We start from the raw sequence: 25,291 nt of genomic DNA, 5'->3' as shown, positions 1-25,291 counted from the left end.
GGTAGAGGGAGGCTGTGGTGTGGGGGGCTGGAGGGATGGTGTTGCGGGTGGAAGAATGCTGTGGGGTTTGGAGGAATGCTGTGGCATGGAGAAATGCTGTGGGGGTTGGAGGAATAATGTGACGGCTGGAGGGATGTTGTAGGGGCAGTGGACAGATGGTGTGGGGAGTGTGGAGGGAGGTTACAGGGATGACGGATGGTGTAGCATGTGGAGGGTAAGTGTGGGGGGTGGAGGGAGGCTTTGGGGTGGAGGGATGGTGTGGGAGGTGGAGGGATAGAGTGGGATGGTGGAGGGATAGTGTGGGAGGGGGGGTGGAAGGAGGCTGTTGGTGCTTCCACAAGGCTTCTGTTATTCAGTAGCCTGAGTTGCTCTGAAGGAGACCTGCAGCGCTCTCCAAAGCACACATTGTGATGCAGCTAGCAGCATCTCACCATCATGTACCTCAGCCTTCCCACCAAGTGTATGGTGGGCAGCTGAGAAGGAAAGAAAGAGTCAACCAACACATCCCCTTTCACATCCAATTGAGAGGCTGGCACACACAGCCCCAAATTCTCCATTCACCACCACAGCTATATCTTACCTTCTCTCCATTATTGACCATCACAACCTATTGACCACAGCACTGAATTAAGAACCACCATGAAACAAAGATTCCAAAGCCAATGTCATCCAACAAACCATTCCATCTCACATACAAAAATCAACTCATTGTCTTGGATGGATTCCCTGAGATCCTGTCCTGGGTGCTCTGAGGCAGTGCAATCCCAATGGGTGCAGCATGCCTGGTGAGGGCTGCTGAGTTTCAATGGGAGAGTCTGAAGCTGGTCTTGCAGGGTAACCTCAAACAGCTCTGGGTAAAGAAGGCCTGGTGTTGGACCACAGCAGGTTGGCACCGACAGCAGTAGTTTGGGCAGCCTGATGATGAAGGTACAATAATAAGCTCAGAGATAGTAGGAACTGCAGATGCTGGAGAATCCGAGACAACAAGGTGCAGAGCTGGATGAACACAGCAGGCCAAGCAGCATCATAGGAGCAGAAAGGCTGATGTTTCGGGCCTAGACCAGAGCTGCTCTCTTGGGTGGCAATTTAACCTGAGGGTCACCAGCCCTCAGAGAAGGGTCTAGGCCCAAAACGTCAGCCTTTCTGCTCCTATGATGCTGCTTGGCCTGCTGTGTTCATCCAGCTCTGCACCTTGTTGTCTACAATAATAAGCTCATTGGTGGAGTGGGAATGGTTGAGGAAGAATGTCAATTTCCACAGAGAAGACAGAAACTACTGATATTCCCTTATGGCAGTGCCTCACTAATCCTGATAAAGAGCCAGAGCACAAAATACTGGAATGCTGTTATGCCCTGTCCACATCTGTATAATCAGCCATGCTAGCAGTAGTCTGAACACATGTAATTTCTGTTTGAGCTTCCTTTGCAGCACTTAAAGATTGCATGACTTCTGCCTGTACTGTAATGGAATCAAAAGCATCAACTAGAATCGCTATCATTTTTCACTATGTAAGTGCTCTCATAGAATCACTGCCTTTTCCCTGCTGGAACCTGTGGGCTCCCAACTCTGTGAAAACCACATACAAGGTTACATGTAGAGCTGACTCAAAGCCACTCTTTAAAATATGCACAGATTGAGTACATGAGAGATTGGATTTGAGTTTAAGTGTGTGTGACAATGTTTCATCGCCATCAGTACTTTTTGTGTTCCTGCACCACAGCTCTCGCATCTCTGAAAGGAGAAAATCACAAGGGTAAAGTTTCGCTGAGGAGATGGGGTAAGTAAGAGGTACATGCTTATACTTTCTGCAGCTTTGAAATTGGAAGGGATTATAGGATGAAGAGAAATTGTAATGTGTGGAGGTGGCTTAGGTATGAATGTACTGTCTTCTTCAGTTGTTTCATCTCCAATATTGGCCTCAGTCATGGCTGATTCAGTGATGACCAGTTTGACCATTTAGGCCTCTGCAATCATGACAGTCCCCAGTCAGTGAGCTCCTGCTGCATCTTTGTCTTGCAAGGAGAAGGGAACTGTTTCAGTGAGGGTTGTGGGAGGGAGGGGTTAATCTGTATGGGTGATGATGCTCTGGTGATTGAATAGCTGGAATTGTGCAGCAATGTTAAAGTCCTGATTGATAGACATGATGTGGAGGTGCCGGTGTTGGACTGGGGCAGACAAGGTCAGAAATCACATGATACCAGGTTACAGACCAACAGGTCTATTTGGAAAACACCTGAAGAAGGACTGAGGCTCTGAAAGCTTGTGTTTTCAAATAAACCTGTTGGACTATAACCTGGTGTTGTATGATTTCTGGCCTGATTGATAGAGATTGAGAGTAGGTAAGTGGTGTGGCTTAGGTTTTCTTGTAAGATTCTGGCATTTGAGGATGGAATTTTTGGCTACTCGGATGAGGGTGTTCAGTTTTTTTTCCTGGATGCTACGTAGCTAGCAATGCCCATGATACCTATATGATGTTCCTCCTCCCCCACCAACGCCACCCATCGTCTTGTATCTCAGTGGGCTTCGGTGTTGTGCCAGAGAATCTTGGACTCCAATCCAGTTACACTATGTTCATATCTGCCTCAGCCATGCCCAGCACTTATTGAAGGTGCAATGCACCATCCCTTGAAAAGGTGTAGTCTGCTCTCAAATGGTGCGTCAACTCTCCTGATGCATGTAGCTCCCCCTTCCTCCCCCCGACAAGGCATTGCTTGCTGGGCAGTGTGTTCCTGTCATTTAAATTATAAGGCGCTTCGAGGTTTCTGGTTTGCTTCTGATCAAAGTTAATCCCACATTGTGAGTCTTGCATCATTTTCGGGTGCTAGCCAACATTGCTTCAGAGATATATTATTCAATGTGACGTATTATGAAAGGATGGCCTCACTGCCCACACACAACGTGTCATAATTTCTCATCTGTGAATGGTCGTTTAAAGAAAATTGCCATCTGGCAATACCAGTCACTTTCAGGAAAGTTTTCATCCGTCTAATAAGTTGGGGAGTGGAATTTAGTCACCCTCATTTAGTGTCGGTTTTTATTAAAATGCTACTAGAAAATGTAATGTTCAACAGCATCACTGTGATAATGCTAGTTCTGCCAGTCAGCATTTCAGGTGTATATCTAAATGGACATCTGAAGGTAGAGTCGGGATCCCAGATGTCGTCTGACTCACTTCCATTTCTCCTCACAGGCCATCTGACCTGCCAAACATTTCCTTGCTCCATTCCCGTTTTCACATTTCCAGTTTCTGGCATGCTTTACTTCTTGTTTCCCATGGTAGAAGTGACAGAAAAATAGAGCACGGTCCTCCAATTAGAGTGCAGCATGGCTGAGAGTTTGCTACAGACTGTAATCCAGGCAGAAGCTGATGATGATTAATACAGCCACCACAACACAGCTGCAGAAACAGTTCATTCTCACTTCGTACATCCATTCACATGACCCCATCTCACCTTGTCTGGTATTTTTAGTACCTGCATGTTATCACTTGACAGGAAACAACATTGTATTGTTGTCCTCAAAACTCAGCGATGGCCAGGCAGTCTGAAACTTGACAGTTGAATCCTGTAAAATCTATGGCCCCTTTGGTCAAGTACAATTTGTACACAGCTTTTGATTCAACTTAGTGTTTTCCAATTCTCTCTGGGATTTAGCCCCTTTCTCCGAAACGTTCTGCCACCAGTTGAGATACAGTTCCTAGAATGCTCCCTAGCAAAGGTCAAGTAGCTCCTCACCTGGCCAATATAAACAAGGGCATTAATTGTTTCTGCCAGATATCACTGCCTAGTCAAATGCCTTATCAATCTATATCAGAACATCTGCAATGCCCAGCAGGAATGAATGGATAGCATTCAGGGGTGGCAATTTTAGCTAGTTTTAATATTTTCGTAATATTTGAGATAATGTAATAGCAGGATTCAATTCAAGACATCCATAAAACAAGAAGTATCCCACTGCTTCAGTACTGGTATCCTTCCCACAGACAAGCAAGGAAGAAAATCACAAAAATAAGTCCTTCTGAGGACTGTATACAATGTGCAACCTGAACCAAATCAACAACCTGTTTGATTGTGTGGAATTGCAGTCACATGTAAATAGGTTAAAGGTAACTGCATCTTCATTTAGATTCCTAACTGAGCACCCTTACTTTCCGAAAACTCATTAATGACACAAGGGTGTAATCAGCAATCGGTCAGTTTAAATATGCAATATCTCCAGTCACCAGACGTCTCTGATAATCAACTATAAATTGCTCCTCTGATTGCCTGCTGTGACCTGACAGTTCTCAATCTTGCAGCGTGGATATTGTCTGCAAATAAATACCAAATGCAGTAAAACCAACCATGGCTACTGCAGAACTAACCAAATCTGCACAAAATTTCCATATATTGGGAGAATATAAAAGATGAGGGGAAAAAGCATGAATGTTGAGAAGTAGGAGGAGGCCAAAGATAGCCCCTTAGGAAATATTGGGGGTAATGGTATGGAATTGAGAACAGAGCCATGGAGAGTGATTTTCTTGCTACGGTTAGATCACTAAGTGTGGAACCAGTGACAATGCTTACATCTAACTTGGTTATATTGGAGGAGGATGGTGTGGTCAATTGTAACAAAGGCTGTCAAAAGGCCAAGAAGGATGAGGGAGGGAGGGTTGAACTTATTTACAGTAACGCTATAATTTGTGGCTTTGATCAGAGCAGTTTAACACTTAGGCATTGTACTATAATACTATAAATCCAGTTGGAGGAGTGAAAACGTGGGCTTCCTGTAAAGGTCGGCAGGCAACAATCTGTTCAAGAACTTTGGAGAGGAAACCGTCAGACATGATGGTTTTTGTTTTTGAAAAAAAGGTGACAAAGGTACCTAAGGAAAGAAAACTGTGAACAATATCTTCCAGTGTAATAGGCAGGAAGGAAAGTTGAGTGGCAAGCAGTTTCATTGGAGTAGGGTTTAGGGATCTCATAGACAGGACAAACTTAGAGAAGACATGGAGGAGACAAGAAAAAAGCTAGGGACAGGTGAAGGTTCAGGGCTGGAGCAGGTGGGTGAAGCTCACAGGAATTTTGACTCTGTGGGCTATGGGAAGGGAAGGAGTGGCAGAGACAGCTGAATGTATAGTCTCAATTTTAGTGACAAAACGTCCATGAGCTCCTTGCACTCTTTATTGGGGGCCAGCATGAAGGAGACAGGACACCAGGAATTTGGGAAGATGGTTTCAGTGGAGAGAAAGAAGTGCTGGATATCTCCTCATTCCAGAGCAATCCTGTTATGGTGAACAGTTTTGCCAGATAAGAGCAGGATCTGATAGTGTTTTGTGCTCCGGTCACATTTCATGGCGAACAGTTACCAATATAGGAATCACATGAGGACTTTTAATCCCTTGATCCTGCTCCATGATTCAGTGAGACTATGACTGATCTGTGCCTTAGGCCCCTTCGTGCCCTTAAAAAACCTAAGAAAAATCATCAATCTTAGTTTTAAATTGTTCATTACTATTTGTGAAAGAGAGTTTGAAACTTAGACCATCCTTTGTAAAAAGTATCTCCTAATTTAATCCTTTGAAAGGTTTGGTTCTAGTTTTACTATTTAGATTCCCCAGTGAACAGAAATCGTTTCTCTCTATCCACCCTATCTGTTCTCTTTTAACATAATGAAAACTTCCAATAAATCACCTTGCAACCTTCTAAACTGCAGGGAATACAAATACAGTTTGTTTAATCCCACCTCTTGGTTTAAGCCTTGGAGTCCATGAATCATTCTAATAAATCCAAGCTCCCTTTCTTTCAAGGCCATTACATCCTTCCAAATATCATCCCTATCCTCTTTATCTTTCTGCTCAGCCAGTTTTCTAACCCTGTTTGATAATTTCCCTTTAAGTCCTTCAACTTCAACTATAATCTATTATGGGCAACTTTATCAAAACATTCTTTAAGTCCAAATAAATAACATTCATAGATCTCCTGCCCACTACTTTTCAAAGAATTTAATCAGATTCATCAAGCATGGCCAACCTTTTAAAATCCACGCTGGCTGTCTCTCATCTGCTGAATATTTCTGAAATGTTTAGTTACCCCATCTTTAATTATAAACTCTATCAATTTCTCAACAATAAATGTTTGTCTAGCTGGTCTATAATTCTGCAATTTGTCCCTGTTAACTTTAAATACGAGTGGCAAATGCAATTTTCTAATAAAAGGAATAGTCTATAAAATGAGAGAACTCTGGGTGATCATCATTAAGCAATCTACAACAATCTTCTGTACTTCATTTAAAACCCTGAGCTGGAAACCTTCTTGCCCTGAAGATTTGTTACTCTTTTGTATGATTTATTTCTTCATTAATGTTATCATGCTCATATCAATTTTGTCAAGTTGTTTTCCACAATACAGTTGTCATTTCCTTGTGATTTTTGGCATACTGACCTCTTACCCGTAATAAATACTGAGGCAAACTTAGCAATTTCATTATTTCCTTACTTTCAATCGACAATGGCACCATTTCAGTTTTCAAGGGGCCCACATTTCTCCTTCATTACATTCTTATCTCCTGATATAATCGTAAAAGCATTTTGTCTTTTTTGATATTACTTGCAATTTCTTTCTACAGTCCCATTTTGTAGTTGTCACTATCCACTTTATCACCTTTTACTGCTTTTTCTGCCTTTCTTTTGCAAGCAGTGTTACCCTTTTCATTTTTGTTGTTTTTTGTGTTGTCTCCCACTTCTATTTCCATGGCATTCTTTGAGGCGAGGAAACCTTGGTCTTTTATCACATAGGATTTGTTTTGAACATCTCTCACAGATGTTGTTTTACCCAATAATATGTGTCTAGTTTACTGTGGACAGACCCTGCCTCATCACACTACAGTCAGCCTTCCATAAGTCAAGTATTTCAGTAGCTGTCCTGCCTTTATCTCCTTTGAATATTCCATCAAATTTGATCATATTATGAGTGCTATTAGGTAAATATTCATGAACAGTTAGTTGTTAACTAAATCTGATTTGCTACTCATTACTAATCTAATATGGTCAGCCTCCCTTTTCTTTCTAGGATATAATGATACTTGAACAAAAGCATTACTATTCCAATTATCCCAAACTACTTTAAAGCTAAATTCTCAAACAAACCACTTTGTCTTTACTACATGCTTGTCTAATCTTAGTATTTATGTAATCTATCATTTCGCAGTTACCACTGGGAGCCTCTACATAACTCCTACTGCAGACTTAAATCCAATTCCATTCCTGAATTTCATAAATGAAGTTATTATTGCCTGTTTACCTCTCACAATTCTCTCCTCATTCATCCTTTGGCACGAAGGTGCACCTCTACCATGTTTAAACATTATTCGTTCAAGGGATGAGAGTGTCGCTGGCAGGACCAGCACTTGCTCTCATTCCTGTTTGATCTTGTGAAGATGGTGGTGAGTCACTTTCTTGAACCACTGCTGTCCACTTGGTGTAATGCCATTAGAAAAGAGATTCCAGATTTTTGACCTTGGATTGGAGAAGGAACACTGGCATAGAATCATAGAAACATAGAATGGGTGCAGCACAGATGGGGGCCAATTGGCCCATCATGAGTGTGCTGTTTCTATGAAGAAACAATTCACCTTCTCCCTACAGCCCTGTACAATCTTCCTTTTCAGATAATCCAAGTCCTTCTTGAATGGTTTGACTAAACCAAACTCCACATGCTCAAAGCAGTGTATTCAGATTCTAAGAACTCATTGCATGAAAATGGTTTTCCTCGTGTCACCATTGCTTCTTTTGCAAAATATCATAAATCTGTCTCTTCTGTTCATTATCCTTCTGTTAGTGGGAATAGTTTACCCCCATCTACTCTGTTCAGTCATTCATAATTTTGAATACCTTGATCAAATCTCTTCTCAACCTTCTCTGCTCCAAGGAAAAAAGTCCCAATTCTCCAATCTATACATAACTGAAGTTCCTTAGCCCCGAAAACATTCTTGTGATTCTTTTCTGCATTGTTTCTGCCTTCACGTCCTTCTGGGAGTGCCTCCTAGAACTGGACACAATGCTGCAGCGAGGCCAAACCAGTATTTTATGCAATTTTAACATACTTCCTTGTCTTATACTCTGTGAGTAGAATACGACATGCTTTATTAACGGCTCTCTCAACCTACCCAGCCACCTACAAAATGCTTAATTTACATATATGCTTTGCTCCCTCTCCTGCTGTACCCTGTTCAGAGTTGTACCAATCAGTTTATATTGTCTCTCTATCTTCTTTCCATCAAAACTGGGACTCTCTTTACCCACCTTTTTGAACAAGAATGTAACATTTGTCATTCCCCAGTCTTCTGATATCAACTCCAGCCTAAGCAAGACTGGAAACTTGTGACCAGTGCCCTTCCACTCTCATTTCTCACTGTATCCTTTGATGCAGCTCATCTGGATCTAGTCAATTTTAAGTACACAGCCTTTCAATTACCTCATCAATTTTATGTCCTTCATTTGTCTGAACAACATCCTTCTTCTCAATGACCTGTCCAGCATCTTCTTGCTTCATAAAGACAGATGCAAAATATTAATTTTAATACCACAGCTGTTCCCTATGCCTTCATGCTTAAATCACCCTTTTAGTCCATAATTGGCTCCACTCATCCCATTACCACCCTTCTACTATTTATACATCTAAATAAAACTTTGAGGTTCTCTTTATATTTGCTGCCAGTCTCTTTTCGTACTCTCTTTTGCTTCTCTTATTTTATTTTCCAATTCATCTCCAAACCTTCTCTATACTTGGTTGTAATTTCCACCTGACTTCTGCTTTTGGCACAATTTTTCTTCATCATCTTCATCTCCCTCTTGTCACCCAGTGAGTCCTGGATTTGTTTACCCGAATATTTCCTTTTGTGAGAATATAACTTTGACTATGCCTGAACTACCTCCTCTTTAAAGACAACCCATTGTTCAGTTATAATTTTGCTTGCCAATGTTGTCTGCCAATTTATCTTGGTCAGATCCATTCTTATCCCATTGAAGTTGGCTTTCCTCTACTTAATTATTCTTGCATTAGATTGCTCCCTGTCCTTTTCCATAGCCAATCTAACCCTATCTGTACCTCTCTGCAAGGTGTTACTGAAGCATGGAACAAAATAGCAAATATCGCTCCTACTCTGTTTTCTTGTCAGAGTTTCCCAAACACAAGGACACCCACTTCAGATGTGTCTACTGGAGGTAGTGGGGAGGCACAGTGGCTCAGTGGCTAACACTGCTGTCTCACAGTGCCAGGGACCTGGGTTCGATTGCCAGCCTCGGACGACTGTTTGTAGAGTTTGCACGTTTGCCCCATATCTGCATGAGTTTCTTTCGGGTACTGCAGTTTCCTCCCACAGTCCAAAGATGCACAGGCTAGGTGGATTAGCCATTGGAAATGCAGGGTTACAGGGATACGGTGAGTCTGGGCGGGCTGCTGTTCAGAGGGTCAGTGTGGACTCAATGGGTTGAATGGACTACTTCCACACTAGGGATTCTATGAAAAACAGCTTTGCTGTCTTCAAAGCCCCCATTGAGCAGATCAAGCACATAACCTGCTGTGCTGGATTTTTCTCTCAGTTAGTTATACTATTTATATCTGTTTATAAAGTTTTGTCTAATTCTTTTCTACGCAATAACTTGTTCTAAACTGTACACAAAAATGTTGCCTCAAGCTTCCACAAATTACATGTTTTGGGGGTAAAAATTAAAAGCAGCACTTAATTCACCCTTTGCATTGAATTTCTGATTGAAATGTGTTAATGCTGTACTGCAACTAATTTGTACTCAATTAATATTGTTTTCTTAGAGATATTTCTGAGTCACACCCAAGTTATAACTAAATTCAACTTTTTGCTCACACTAATTAGTGCTTGCAGCTGAATTACCTGTCACTGACAAATATTTTCTGTCGAAAAGATAGTTTAACCAACTTGCAATTTCTTTTAGGGTTTGTAAAAGATACAAGCATCATTCAAATTGTTAAACTGAATTTCAGTTTGAAATTATTTACCATAGAATTCCCACTTATACCAAATTCACACCTTCAATGCTGCACTCTTCAGAAACTCATGTGCAACTCACTCCCATCATATCCATTCAAGCCTCCATCCTTTGGACTTAAGTGAGCGGAGTGAGGATAAGGGTGAGAGGCAGTAAAATGGTTTAAATGGTGATCAGGTTGAAGGTGAGCAAATCAGCAGTTGCTGAATGGGGGTGTCAAAGGGTAGGCAGTCAGGGTCCTGAAATTATAATTGTAAATATATTGAGGAGGAGGTTTTTCCGGGAGTGGTTGTAGAAGGAAGTAAAGTTGGGAGGGGGGAAGATAAGGCATGGGAGGTAAATGTGATGCGATTGGCCTTATCTGTGACTGACAGGATTGCTTCAACACCTAATGACATTCAGATTCTGTGTTACCTGTGAGAGGTCATTGGTTGGTGCTTCTCCTCCAAGTGCATTCTTTTGTTAACAGATTTCCATTATCAACAACAAGAAGTACAAGAACAGGACAATATTAAAGTGAGTAATCCTTGCAAATGAGTTTCAAATAGACCTTAACAGCAAGGTTTTTGTGATGTGCATTTTATTTACTCTTAACTACATTTAGCAAGCTGCATTGTATACCACCTGAATTGACATTCTTTCCTCTTCCAAAATTCATGCAATTCTGCAGTTATGTTTGTTTACATCCAATCTTCTAATAAATAGGAGCATCACAGAACACTTCCTCCAGCTCAGACAATAATTGCATTTAATATTGCAGCAAGCATTAGGGTCAGATGTATCATCTTGGAAATGTAACCAGGGATGTCAATGGCCTAGTGGTATTATCACTGGACTGTTAATCCAGAGATCTGGTAATATTCTGGGCAGCTAGGTTTGATTCCTGCCACGGCAGATGTGGAATTTGAATTCAATAAAAGAAAAAACTGGAATTAAGAGACTAATGATGACCATGAAACTGTTGCAAATTGTTGGAAAAGCCCAACTGATTCACAAACATCCTTTAGGGAATGTCCCTACCTGGTCTGGCCTACATGTGACTCCAGACCCACAGCAATGTGGTTGACTCTTAACTGTTCTCTGGGCAGTTAGGGATTGGCAATAAATGCTGATCTAGCCAGCAATGCCCTCATCCCGTGAATGTATGAAAAAAGCATGAATCAATTTTCAGGAGACCAGAGAACTATGAGGATGGGATGAAGTGATAACCAAATGTGTCAGTGATATTTTTCAAAGATGCTTCAATAAAACATGAGGTTTTATGATTAGAATTTGTTGTTTAGCATGGCCCATCAATGCTAGTTTAAGCACAGCCATCTTTCACAGAGCTGACATTTCAGAATACCAGAATTAGTAAGGCTCTGAATGTTATTAATGACTTCAATAATTTCCTTTTAAAATGAGCCTATAATCGGCTTAAGCAGTGGTTGCAAATTTAATAAAACAAATTGCTGGTCACAATTGTTCTGCCATCTCATTTTTTTCTAACTGGACTGCTTGGAAATCAAACTATGAAGTAGGTCATCCGCCTTTTTGTAAATTAAATTCTTTCATATTAATTTTTCTTGCTTTTGAAGCAGGATTATATTTGACATTATAAAGAAAAATCCTGCTTTTTGAATCTAACACAAAGGGAAGCTAGGGCTGTCAGTGCACTTTACGATATTTCCTTTTTTAAAGGGTTTGAATGTGGGGATTTCTGTACTTTGTAACAAAACATATTAATACTTTACATTAACACTGTACTTTTAACACGTCATCACAAAAACCTAAACAACCTGTGGCACTGAGACAAAGGCAAGATGGCTAAAAGCTTGTACAAAATTAAATGCTCCAGATGATGGATTGGAAATAAAAATCAGAAAACGTTGACAGTACTCATCAGGTCTGGGAGCACCAGTGGAGAGACAGAAATGTTTGGCAGAATCTGTGTTGATAACAATGTCTGAGATGCTGCCTGCAAAATTGCCATGATACTGTCCAGACTCTTAGAAGGGAGATCCTTTGGATCTTGTGCCCATTGGACACTTATGTGGACACCAGCAGGCTTTCCTCCTGACTGAGGACCCCAGGACGAGACATCCTTGCAGCATGGAGCTGTTGATAAGTGGGAGGCTGGCAGCTCCAGAACTTGGCAGGGCTAAGGAGGAAACCGGACTCCCCGGATGGAGCAATGCCCAGCTCCAGGCACAAAGACAGGTATTGTTGGAGGTCAGGTCTCACAGGGTGAGTGTCATGGGAGAGAGGAGGCATTAAGATCAGAAGCAAAGGCAGGGGATGGTGTCAGGGCCCACCCCCTTGCCTCTGGTCCATGCCTTCAATAATATATAAATTAGTGCAAATGCAGTGACCCCCTCCAAATGGTAGGCAGCCATCACAGGCCTGGCCATCGAGAGAGCTGCCTATTACACGTCCCAACTGGAGCTGAGAAAATTACAGCCCAATCAGGAATAGGGCCTTAAAAGTAGTCAATAAATGCCACCTGGAACCTGCAAGGGCCTAGGCAGAAAGGGGTCAGGTTTCTGTCCCCCATCAACCCAGCTAATTTTCCACACTATCTGCCTATATCTCACCTTAACATAGACGCAAATAATTCCATCCATTAATACTCTCACTCTCTCTTTCTCTCTGTCTCTGTCCTCAAATACTGCTGGACCTGCTGGGCATTTCCAGCATTTTGTGTTTTACTAATGTCAACTAGAAGCCTAGTTCACAGGTAAATGTTAAACAGAGTTTAAAAGAGGAAAGCGTGGTGCAGAGATAGAGACATCCTCAGGCAGGGCTTCCCAAAGTCAAGACCACAAGTATTATCATGAGCTAAATTTTTGGGATTCGCAAGCTTTGAGGCAGAGCTCCACCATCTCTCCCCACTGATCTCACCAGTCTCCTCTCGTTTGGCCTGTGTTCTCATAAGTCTTCTTCCTACCCACCCACCATTACCCTCACAGTTCTCACTGAGAAGCTATGACAGTTTTCAAACATCAAAATGGATTCAGAACAAAGTTCAAAATAATTTTTCTTTTTGAACGGCTCATCTTGGAATTTTCTCAAGAGCTACTTTTTTTCTCTCAAGAGCTGATTGTCAGGGTCTACCTTTTGATTTTTGAGGATTGCTTTTTTTCATTTTTACTAACTCATTTACGATATGATACTGTCATGTAATGAAATAATTTCTGCATTTGTATTGGCATGTGGTACATTTGGACTCACACTAACAGGATTAGAATTATACATCAATATGCTCAATAATTATCATCATCTGGCCTCCATGCTACAAGAAGGATGTTGTGAAACTTTAAAGGACTCAGAAAAGATTTACAAAGATGTTGCCAAGTTTGGAAGTTTTAAGCTGTAGGTAGAGGCTGAATAGGCTGGGGTTATTTTCCCTGGAGCATCGGAGGCTGAGGGGTGACCTTATGGAGGTTTATAAAATCATGAGAGGCATGGATAGGGTGAATAGCCAAGGTCTTTTCCCTGAGGTGGGGGAGTCTAAAACTAGAGGGCATAGGTTTAAGGTGATAGGGGAAAGATTTAAAAAGAACTTAAAGGATAACTTTTTCACAGGAGGGTGGTGCATGTATGGAATGAACTACCAGAGGAAATGGTGAAGGCGAGTAAAATTACAACACTTAAAAGGCGTCTGGATGGATGTATGAATAGGAAGGGTTTAGAGGGATACAGACCAAATGCTGGCAAATGGGACTAGATTAATTTAGGGTATCTGGTCAGCATGGACGAGTTGGACCGAAGGGTCTGTTTCCATGCTGTACAGTGCAGCTCTATGACTCTACATGAAACTTAAAGACAAAACATGCAAGGAAAACGTTCATTTCCTAGACAGCACAGTATTTAAATTCATACAAGATAACAGGCATAATGTTAACAAAAATTGTTTTTAAATAACTGCCACACACCTCTACACCCAATATGTCATTACCCTAAACATAACTTCCACAAATTGGTGAGATCACAGCTAAAACTTTTCTATTGCATATGCACAATGCAGGAACATTTTAGCTAGGAAGTTAAAACCCAAATTTACTGCAACCTGAGTCACAGTCACAGGTTTAAATATAACAATGGACAGTTTTCATTGCAGTAGGATTGCCACATTTTTTCCAATTATAATAACTCCTAAATATATACGTCATAATCTAAGGGCTCCACTTTAATTCTCAAGGAACTCAGTGATTTGAAAGTTTCTTAGATGCTAATTAGTGAGTATTCCTATATTTAGACTAAGTGTAAGACTATTTTCTCCCCCTTGCAGCCTCCTTCTCCTTTCGTATGTCTCTTGCACCCTCTCTCACCTTTTCCCAAAGGACTCCCGAGAGATGGCCTCAATGCCAGCATTGACCTTTCTAGCTGCTTGCAGCTTCTCCAATCACAAGCTAATTATATGGCTAGTGCAGTTCAGTTCCTAGTGAATGGAAATCGCCAACAGACCAATATGTAATGACTTGAATTTGGTTAAAGTTAACGCATGGGCAGCAGAACTTTGGTTCAGCTAAAGTTATGGAAGGAAGAGATGAGGTAGCTGTTGAAACCAGTGAAATACTCAAATTTGGAAGCTGACAAGAGCATGGATGGGGTTTTTTAGCAGCAGAGGAGTTGAGGAGGGGACTTCAACAACAATGTTGTAAAGGCAGAGGTAGGCAGTCTTGGTAATGGGGTGATCAGGATCAAATACAACGTTAGGGTCTGTTTTGGGAGCTTCAATCAAAGACAATAGTCCAGGAGCTGGATGGGGATTTGAAGTTTGTGGTAGGTCCAAACAAGACATGGCTTCAGTGTACCTGATACTTAACTGGAGAAAACTGTGCTGCATTCAAAACTAGAAGTCTGACAAGCAGGCTGACAACACACAAACAGATAATGTTGGTTCTCCCAACAACGGGTGATAAGTAAAACCCAGCCCATTGTCTCAAATCTACATCCACAAACCATGCAAACAGATCAGTGCAAATTGATCAAATTTGCAAATGACTCTAACTTCATCATATAGAGAAACAATCAAATCCAAACAGGTGGCCCAGGAGCTTACAAAATGAATTAAAACAGAAAATGGGAGGGCTGTTGTGACGTAGTAATAGTGTCCCTATCTCTCTGTGCCAGGAAGACTAGGTTTAAGTTCCATGTCCTCCAGAGGTGTGTAAAAATACACCTAAACAGGTTGATTAGATAAATAAAAATAGAAAAAATGTTGCAAATACACAGGTCTGACAGCACCTGTGAGAAGAGAAAAAGAGTTAGTGTTTCAGGACAATGTAGATAATTGTGGTAGACAATATAGGTGCAAGATGGAGATCAGGTTTAATATAGGTAAATGTAATATTTTGCATATAGGATGTGTCATGAATGGAATAAAATGAGATATTTAATACATATCCATAGATATTTACTAACTGTTTCAGATGCATATTAAATGTCCTAAAAAAGATTGTTGTTATAGTCACATGGCTAGATTGAGCAATAATCTGGAGACCTCACAAAAGTCAATGTCAGACAGATAATCAACACCCCATATTCTTCACGATGGTCTGAAATGCTAACTATTAAATAACCTGCTTCAGAGAGGATTGTCTCCAAAAATATCCTCTATACAAGAGATTTGTTACTAACAAAGATGATTTGTTAGTGGCTTCTCCACCTAACCCCTGGAATGGGCCATTGACAGTTTGCTATTGGTAATGCAAGCCAATGTATCAATTATAACTACCTGTCACCTTCCAGGAAGCTCAGTCACATGACTGTCAGTGCTAAATCCAATTGCCTTTTTAACCAAACCATTTTGAAATGATGGGTAATTCAAGGGTCAGTGCTAGGTCTACAACATTTATTGATAATAATAACACCCCTAACCCGCTGCTACAAATGAAATGCCTTTAGCCTGTAAAAAGCAACCAACCACTCATATTTGTTCTCTCAGCAAATAAAAATTCTGTTTTGTCAAAACAATAGAGTGGAAGGCACATCTCAGTAAAACTTCCTCAAAATACATTTTGAAGAGTTTTTTTTGAAGAAGAAACACCTACAATTCCTCAACTGCTGGCTAACCAATCAACCATCTCCACAAAAGACTTCCAGACTACTAACTACTGTTTTGGACTTTTGGACTCCATCTTCAAAGCAAGGACATTGTTAGATTCATAGACATCGACAGCACAGAAAAAGGCCCTTTGGCTATTGCATCCATGCCACTGAAAAACAACCATCTAACTGTTCTATTTCTAGTTAAACTGGTATCCCTCAGCTTTTTGCAGTTGGGTTTTTACTAATTGAATAATCTTGATATCCTTTCTGATTTGATCTCTCTGTACATGTTAATCAGTGGAGTGAAATGTTCCCTTGCATCTAAGTGTATGTGAAATAAAACTTACTTGTGCTTTAACTTTACAATAATCCTTAAAAGTCAGAATCCACCAACAGAGGTAGTGTGAAAAATTCTCCTCTTTTAAAAATTGAAGTAAAACTCAATCAAAAGCTGCTTATGGGCAGGTGGTAAGAAAAAGGAGAGAGATTTATTTTTCACATGTGCAATCTGTCTGTAACAGAAATTGACCTCTCAGTCTGCGGTAGATTAAAAAAGAGGAGCTAAAAATTGACTACAGAGGACAAAATTTGACAAAACTCTACATATAAGAAACAAGCCAAATTAAACTTTGACTTCACACTCAGGAATGATCTGGCAGGCAATCAAGGTCAGTACAGTGTGGAGCTGGAGGATCACAGCAGGTCAGGAAGCATCAGAGGAGCAGGAGAGCTTACGTTTCATCAGGACAGTCCTGATGAAGGCCTAGGCCCGAAACATTGACTCTCCTGCTCCTCCGATGCTACCTGACCTGCTGTGATCCTCCAGCTCCACACTGTATTGACTCTGACCTCCAGCATCTGCAGTTCTTGTTATCTCCTCTGGTAGGCAATCAAGTTGTAGTAACCCCAAATGGTTCAGGCCAGACAGTTACGACAAGGGAGACAGAACAGTCCCAGAGGCCAAACTAGAGCCTGCCAAAGTTAATAGGGTCACAAAAAGGAGCCGAGAAAAGAAAAGAGGCCAAAATGAACCACAAGCAAAGGGCTTCCAGCTGACTCCCCAGGAAAAGAAGGGGTGCTTCAGAACATGAAACAATAATTGGTATAAGAAGGATAAGTCTAGAATGATACTTTAATGATTGAATTAGATTTAGGAAAGGGGCACAGGTTCAAACTAGAAAAGTGGAAATTTAGGATAGTTATTAGGAAACACTTGTTTACAGAGAGTGTTAAAACTGCCACACCAACTGGAGATCAATACACGTTGTATGAACTTGTACAAGAGTAACTACATTATGATTGCATGTTGCCTTTTAATATTTTAGTCAAAGCAGTTAACATAGCTTAATGTTGAAGGTCACAAGCCCAGTCAATACTTGTCTCAAGGCGCACCCTCAGAGTTTATGCACCGTGGAACAATCGAATGTGTATCTACAGCTATGATTCCTCATGCAGTGAGACTTGAGTGCACTTGGACCATTTTGGATTTGTGACATAGAGACCCAGGAAGGAAAAAAACGGGTGTCGGAGTTAGTTACAATTCTTTTCAATGGGCAATTTCATTGGTTGTTTGGTAGGTGATATAACAGCATTCTTTGCTCTTGTTTTGCTGTTGAGAGAGAAGGTTTTGTAACTGCAGTGTATCTCAGTTCCTTTCATATCCCAAGGCCATGAATGGAAACTCAGAGATATCTTTAACAGCAAGTATGTTAAAGAAATTTTTATAGAGAGATAGAGAGAAAGAGAGAGAGAAACAGAAAGACAGCAAGCGATTGTCAATTTTACTCATTCAGAAATTGCACTTCAAGAAATAAAAGGTGACCGCCAATTTTAAATCTTACACAAGGTCTTCCTAGTCTTCCTAAAACAAATAGCTAGGTTATTAAGATTTAGGGCTTTTCTTAGATTTCAATTTCAGCTGAAGGGGGGTGAGGGAGTTGGGGAAGCATAGGGTGCCAACCGAGTTTCCCAAACTAAACTATTCCCATTTGTCGGTATTTGATCCATATACATCTAAGCCTTTCCTATTCATGTACCTGTCCAAATGTACTTTAAACATTGTAACTGTACCCGCATCCACCACTTCCCCTTGCAGTTTATTCCACACACGAAATACCCTCTGTGTGAAAAAGTTGTCCCTTGGGTCCCTTTCAAACTTTTCTCCTCTCACCTTAAAGTTATGCCCCCTAGTCTTAAAACCTCCCATACTAGGGAAAAGTCCTTGGCTTATTCATCTTGTCTATGCCCTTCATGATTTCATAAAACTCTATAAGGTCACCCCTCAATCTCCTACACTCCAGGGAAAGAAGCCCCAAATGACCCTGCTTCAGAACCTTTAATTCTTTTTGTTTCTCTCAAGTTGCTGGTCAGTGTTTCTGATTTGATTTACTATTGTCACATGTACCACGATACAGTGAAAAGAGTGTTGTCTTACATGCTTTACAGGCCAGTTGTACTATACAAGTCCATCAGAGCAACAGAACAGAGTGCAGGATATAGTGTTACAGCAGCTGAGAAGCTGCACAGAGAGATCAACATTAACCTTAAAGAGGTCCATTCAAAAGTCTGATAACAGTGGGGAAGAAGCTATACTTGAATCAGTTCATACATGTATACAAACTTTAAATCTTCTGCCCAATGGATGAGGGTGGAAGACAGTATAACCAGGGTGGGAGAGGTTTTTGATTTTGTTGGTTCTTTCCTGAGGCAGTGGGAGGTATAGATGGAGTCAATGGATGGGAGGCTTTGCGTGATTCACTGGGCTGTGTTCACAACTCTCTGTAGTGTCTTTTGGTCTTGGGAAGATCAGTTGCCATACCACGCTGTGTTGCATCCAGGTAGAATGCTTCCTATGGTGCTTCTATAAAAATTGGTAAGAGTCTTTATGGACATGCTGAATTTCCTTAGCCTCCTGAGGATGGAGAGACATTACTGTGCTTTCTTGACCATAGCATCAACGTCAGGGGATGAAAACAGATCGCTGGTGATCGTCACTCCCAGAAACTTGACGTTCTTGACCATCTCCACCTCAGTACCATTGATGCAGAGAGGGATGTGCCCTCCACTCCGCTTCCTGAAACCAATGACCAGCTCCTTCATTTTGCTGACATTGATGGAGAGATTGTTGTCTTTACACCATGCCGTTAAGCAATCCATCTCCTTCCCTGTACTCCATCTCATTATTGTTTGAGATCTGACCTACAACAGTGGTGTCATTAGCAAACTCGTAAATGGAGTTGGTGCTGAATGTGGCCATACGTTCGTCAGTGTATAAGGTGTACAGTAGGCAGCTGAGTACGCAGCCTTGCAGGTCATCGGCATTGAGGATTATCGTGGAAGAGGAGTTGTTGCCTATCCTTACTGATTGCGGCCTGTTGGTCAGGAAGTCGAGAACCCAGTTTCAGAGGAGGGAGCAAAGACCTAGGTTGTGGAGTATGAAGATGAGTTCAGGTGTAATCACCATTATAAAGAAGGAGAGGTCCCCCTGATAAAGGATGACATAAGGCATTATGGAAAAGCATCTTGGCTCAGAAGGTCTCAAAGTGTAATCAGTATAGCTAGAGATTAACAGTAGTAAAATTGCAGCAGTAATTAATAGTATAACAGTAGCTATATCATTGGACAGAGTATTAAACAAAAAAAAATTAGAACTTCACAATAGAAGCAATGTAAAATTTTGGGTGACTTTAATCTTCATATATATTGGACATTCACATAGGTCCTCTGAAAGGTGCGTTTGTATGCTTATGTGACCGTTTTCGGGAACATTATATCATGAAATAAATTAGGGATAAAATTATTTTTGATCTAATATATTGCAATGAGGCAGGATTAATTAATATTTTCATTCGTAACATATCTGCTGGGAACTCATGATCATAATCAATGGAATTCTATGTTAAGTTTGAAAGCGACATCTTCCAGTAACAAGAAGAATCTTAAACTTAAATAAAACCAACTAAGTGAGGATGAGGGGGGAATTGGTTATGTTTGATTGGATAAATTGGTTAAGAAGTTTAGTGAAAAATAAATTGTGTGAAAAACGTTTAAAGAAACAATCCAAAATGTTGAACAAAAAGTAATTGCACAGGCATTGAACAAAATTATACATTACTTCACAAGAGAAGACACAAGCTATATACCAGGAAGAGGGCAAGCAATGGATTAATAAGTGGAGGCAAATCATGATAATTAGTTTCACCAGAACCAAAGTACCAGAGAAACTTAAATGAGCAAATTCTGAAAAATCTACAGGACCTAATGGTCTACATCCCAGGGTGCACAAGAGGATAGCTGCACTGGCTATGATTAGCCAAAATTCTCTAGATTCTCAAATAATCCCAGATTTGGAAGTGAGCACGTCTAATACTGCTATTTAGGACAAGAGGGAGAGAGAATGAAGGGAACTACAGGCTAGTTAACATCAGTACTAGGAAAGTGCTGGGATCTACTACTAAGGAAGCCTTAACTATCTACATAATGGGAATCTTGTGGTGGAGGAGTGGTTGCCATACCTCTGGGATAAGAGGCCAGTGTTCAAGTCCCACTTGCTCCAGAGGTAATTAATAACATCTCTGAAGAAGTTGATTCGAAAACAATTTTTTAAAATATTATAGAATAATCAGGGAAAAGCCAACATAATTTTATGAAAGAAAAATTGTGTTTGATTGAAGTGTTATTTGGGGCTGTAACTGATATAAAGTGCATTCAATAATATTCTACAAGAAAAGGCTCATACACAAAATAAGGGCTCATGAGGTTCTAGGGTAATGTAGTAGCAGAGAGGGAGGATTGATTAATGGACAAGAGGCAAAGAGTAAATAAATCTGACATTTTCAAGTGATCAGGCTGTGAAAAGTGGAGTACCTAATGGGTGAGAACTGGAGACCTCAGAAATTTACAATCTATATTAATGACTTAGATTAAGAGATGAATAATAGATCTATGTTTGCTGATGATACAAAGATAAATGGAAAGATGAGTTGTGAGGAGGACAGAAGTTGGAAAAAGTTACATACAGATTAAGTGAATTGGTTACAAGGTGACAGGTGGAATATGGGCAAGTGTGAGATTATTCATTTTGATTGGAAGAATAGATAAATGCATTCATTTTGAAAAGGCAATAAAGATGTGAGTATTGATATTCAGATGGACTTGTACAAAGAATACAGAAAGTCAGCATGCAATATAGAAAATAATTAGGAAGGTAAATAGCATGTATTTGAAAGGGGATTGAAATACAAGGAAAAAGAAAGAGGAATCTTGCTACAATTAAACAGCCTTTAATGGGGTTGAGGGTTGTAAAGTTTGGTCTGTAAATTTAAATAAATATAGGCCTATATTAGAGGTGCATAAAAACCGAAAGAACTGCGGATGCTGTAAATCAGGAATGAAAACAAAGTTGCTGGAAAAGCTCAGTAGGTCTGGCAGCATCTGTGAAAGAAAAAACAGAGTTAAATGTGGACCCGAAGCGTGAACTCTGTTTTTTCCTTCACAAATGCTGCCAGACCTGCTGAGCTTTTCCAGCAACTTTGTTTTTGTTCCTACACTGGAGGTGGCTTGTATAGCCACTAGGTTGGTCCCTGGGAGGAAAGGGTTATCCTATGATGAGAGGCTGATTAAGTTGGGCCTATATTCTCCGGAGTTTAGAAGAATAAGAGGTGGTCCCACTGAAACAAACAAGATCTTGAAGGGGCTTGACAGGGTAGTCATGGAGAGGATGTGTCCTTTAGCTAGGAAATCTGGAAATCTGGGCCACACGCTCAGGATAAAGTGCTGATTATTTGGGACTGAGGAGAAATTTCTTTCCTCTAAGTGTTTTGCATTTGTGATATTCTCGTCCCAAGAGAGTATCTCGGGAAATCAAAGGATATGGGAAACCAGTGGGAAAGTTGAGTCAGGCCACAGGTTAGTCTGATGGTATTGATAGGAGACCAAGTCCAAAGGCTGCATGGTCATATTTCCTACATTCATGTGTTATAAATCAGGAAAACGAAAAGTAACAAAGAGAATTAATTAAGGATGTCCAAATATTCTTCAATAATAATCTGCAGATCAGAGGAGAAGAGATTGATATCTTAAGATATCAATGTAATGGTAAGTTAGCAAACTGGTTAGGAGAGCTAAATTCGAAAAAAAAAATGAGTTTGCAGGACATAGAAAATAAAAATATAGTTGTATCAAATAAGTTATCAAGAATACTAGGTTGCACAATATCAAGCGATCAAGGTTTAGTGAATATTCTAAATAACTGTTTTGTTGAAGGAGGTCCCTCCTCCAAAAGAAATATTTTCAGAACAAGAACCTCTGTTCAACTTTAAGTTTGAATTAAAATGACCCAGATACACACAAGCGAACATTACTCGGTTCTAAGTAACATACTAAATGACATATTGAAGAAGGGAGTAATGCAGCAACTCACGAATAAATTACAAAAAGAAAAAGTCAATATGGTTATATGAGATGGAGATCATGTCAAACATATTTGAGAGACTCTGTGAAAAGTTAATATATGCCGTGCCATATGGCTATTATACATTTTAAATTTAACAACACTTCTGACATTGTAACACAGAAGGTTGATTGAAACTGTTGAAATGAATATCGTGGGAGATGCTTCTGAAGTAGATGAGAAGCTAAATAAATCAGAAGAAATAAAGGTACCATGGAGCTGCATTGCCATACGGTGATTAGAATGATTCCTTGGGACTTGATATTGGCACTTTTTCTCCTTACAGTGTAGATAATAGATTCAGAACTTGAGAAAGAAGTGGCAACAAGTTCACTGGAAGGGTGTCAAATAATATATTTTAGGCAAAATATAGTGAATTTGGATAGACTGGGACTCCTGGTAAATTAGGGGAAAATACAAGTTAATATAAATGAGATTGGAGAGGGGACTGTTGTGCTCATTCACATGCTGTACATTTAGGCCGATTTTACAAAATCATGTGTTCAATCTAATCTGTGCCAGTTAAAGTCAACCTGCAACTCTTAAACAAGCATACATTTCTCTGGTATAAGTTATGGAAGTCATAGTAGCAGTGAATCCTCATTGCAAAGAGACAAGGGATGCCACAAAACTGACAGCAGAAATATACATGCTAAGCAACCAACTTCTGTGCCCTTCCTTTGGAGAGATTACAATGAACAGTAACTAATTTGATACAATGAATGAGGTCTAAAACCTACTGTGGTAGTCAACTGAAATTGGAAATGGTGACATATGAGAAAATAAGCCGGGGGAGACCTAACTGAAGTAATCAAAATCAATAGCAATATAAATAGACAATAAATGAAAGTCACAAATTCTCAAATGAGCTAAGAGGAAGGATGAACAGGCAATATAGATATGATTAATTTGAGCATGGAGTGATAACTGTGACTAGGAAAACAATGAGAAACAGATTGTGCTATTGGATTATTGATTCCAGGCTAGATATTGTCAAAAGAAGTGACTGAGCAAACTTTATATATTTATTCTACTCTTCTATTCTTTCTAATTTTGATGGTCTTCTCCAAGTTGAATCTTGGCCCAAGGTTTCAACGTAACTAAATCGAAAGTTGTTCTCAACACCATACTTTTTCTGTGGTCTATCCAGTGTGCCAATATTGCTCCATTCCATTTTACCGCATTACTAAAGTTGGAATCATGCAAACTCTGCCAAGATGTCTTTAGTAATCACCAAATGCAGCACAGCTATTGGTTATTGCCATGAAAACATTTCATTTTAATGTATGTGATTAATAAAGGAAGTTCTTAGAATGAGTGAGATAATAGGAACTGCAGATGCTGGAGTCTAAGATAACAAGGTGTAGAGCTGGATGAACACAGCAGGCCAGGCAGCATCAGAGGAGCAGGAAAGCTGACGTTTCAGGTCTGGACCCTTCTTCAGAATCCAGACCCGAAACATCAGCTTTCCTGCTCCTCTGATGTTGCCTGGCCTTCTGTGTTCATTCAGCTCTACACCTTGTTTTCTTAGAATGAGTTTCTTGATTGCAAATTTCTGATGCAATGGTAGTTTAGGTGGCTTCACATTTTTCAGTAATAGTACTTCCAGGAGATTAGAAATGCAGAGTTAGATTACGCAAAGTGTAAAAATATAGTGAATGAAGAATGGCAGAAACAGGCCAGAGGGGGAGAAAATCTAATTTCTGACTTATTTCTTCTATATGAAAAACTCAAGAGTCCATACTTCAAACCACAAGTGTCTTTTTGAAGTAAAATGCTACATGGAAATAGTTGAAAAGTTTCTCTTGCATTGAAGGACAAGAACAGATATGTTGTTGCTAAGCAAAAGCCATAGGATGCAAATTATACTTGCATTGGTTTGCCATTGAGAAGGTGGCCTTGATCTATCTCAGTGCATTGACATGAAGGATAGATTCACATCCATTGTCTGTTCCATTATTAATCCTAGTTGATGAGTGAACTCCTCACATGGAAACATCATAATAACAAAGCACTCCTAGCTTGTTAGTAGCTTAAAAGATACACCTTATTGTGAAGAGAGGCTAAAGTGCATTTGCTTTCTTCGGTAACTTGTAGGCAGCAGCCTTCATGAATGAAAATGACATCAAATTATGGATACAGCATGCACAGAGGGTCACTAGCTATAAATCTGTAGCCTGTTGTAACTTCAATAAATGAAACATACCTCAGTTCATCACATCAAGTATAGCACATGGATGGAAGTGTTAGCAAAGCCATTTTGCTTGATGAAAAAAAATAAATTGGGTGGCTACAGCATCCTTTCTCCAAGGCTAAAATTGAAAACAAAAATACTTTTCCATTATAGAGATAGCAAGAACTGCAGATGCTGGAGTCAGAGATAACACAGTGTGGAGATGGAGGAACACAGCAGGCCAGGCAGCATCAGAGGAGGAAGAAAGTTGATGTTTCGGGTCGGGACCATTCTTCAGGAATGGGGGAGAGGGAAGGGAGCACTGAAATAAAGAGAGAGAGGAGGGTTGGGGCTGTGGAAGGTAGGTGGGACGGTGATAGGTGAGTGCAGGTAGGGAGTGGTGGGGATTGGTCAGTGAGGTGGGAGGAGTAGATAACTGGGAGAGAAGATGGACAGGTTGTGTCAGGTCAAGGAGGCAGGGATGAGAAGAAGGGCTGGACATAGGATGAGGCCGGGGGTTGGGAGATTTTGAAACTAGTGAAATCCACGTTTAGGCCATTGGGCTGTAGGCTCCCAAGGCGGAATATGAGGTGCTGCTCCTCCAGTTTGTGGGTGGCGTCATTGTGACACT

General features: G+C 40.3%; 1 protein-coding gene across 2 annotated transcripts in view; it reads left to right on the top strand.

Moving 5' to 3' along the window:
• The window catches only part of shisal1 (shisa like 1), a 163,422-nt gene that overhangs the window by 76,474 nt on the left and 61,657 nt on the right, over window positions 1-25,291 (top strand). Inside the window, exon 1 of one of the 2 annotated variants that reach the window (XM_048607667.1) lies at window positions 1,739-1,777. The exons of the other annotated variant lie outside the window; for it this stretch is intronic. The gene's annotated coding sequence lies outside the window, so the exon portion shown is untranslated. Of the gene's footprint in view, window positions 1-1,738; window positions 1,778-25,291 lie in introns of those variants that run through there. 2 annotated transcript variants of the gene reach the window in all.

The sequence above is a fragment of the Rhincodon typus genome, chromosome 18 (assembly GCF_021869965.1).
Source record: "Rhincodon typus isolate 14 chromosome 18, sRhiTyp1.1, whole genome shotgun sequence".
In the NCBI taxonomy this organism is placed as follows: domain Eukaryota; kingdom Metazoa; phylum Chordata; class Chondrichthyes; order Orectolobiformes; family Rhincodontidae; genus Rhincodon; species Rhincodon typus.
Note: the sequence above shows the minus strand (reverse complement) of the source record. Positions and strands in the feature narration are given on the sequence as shown.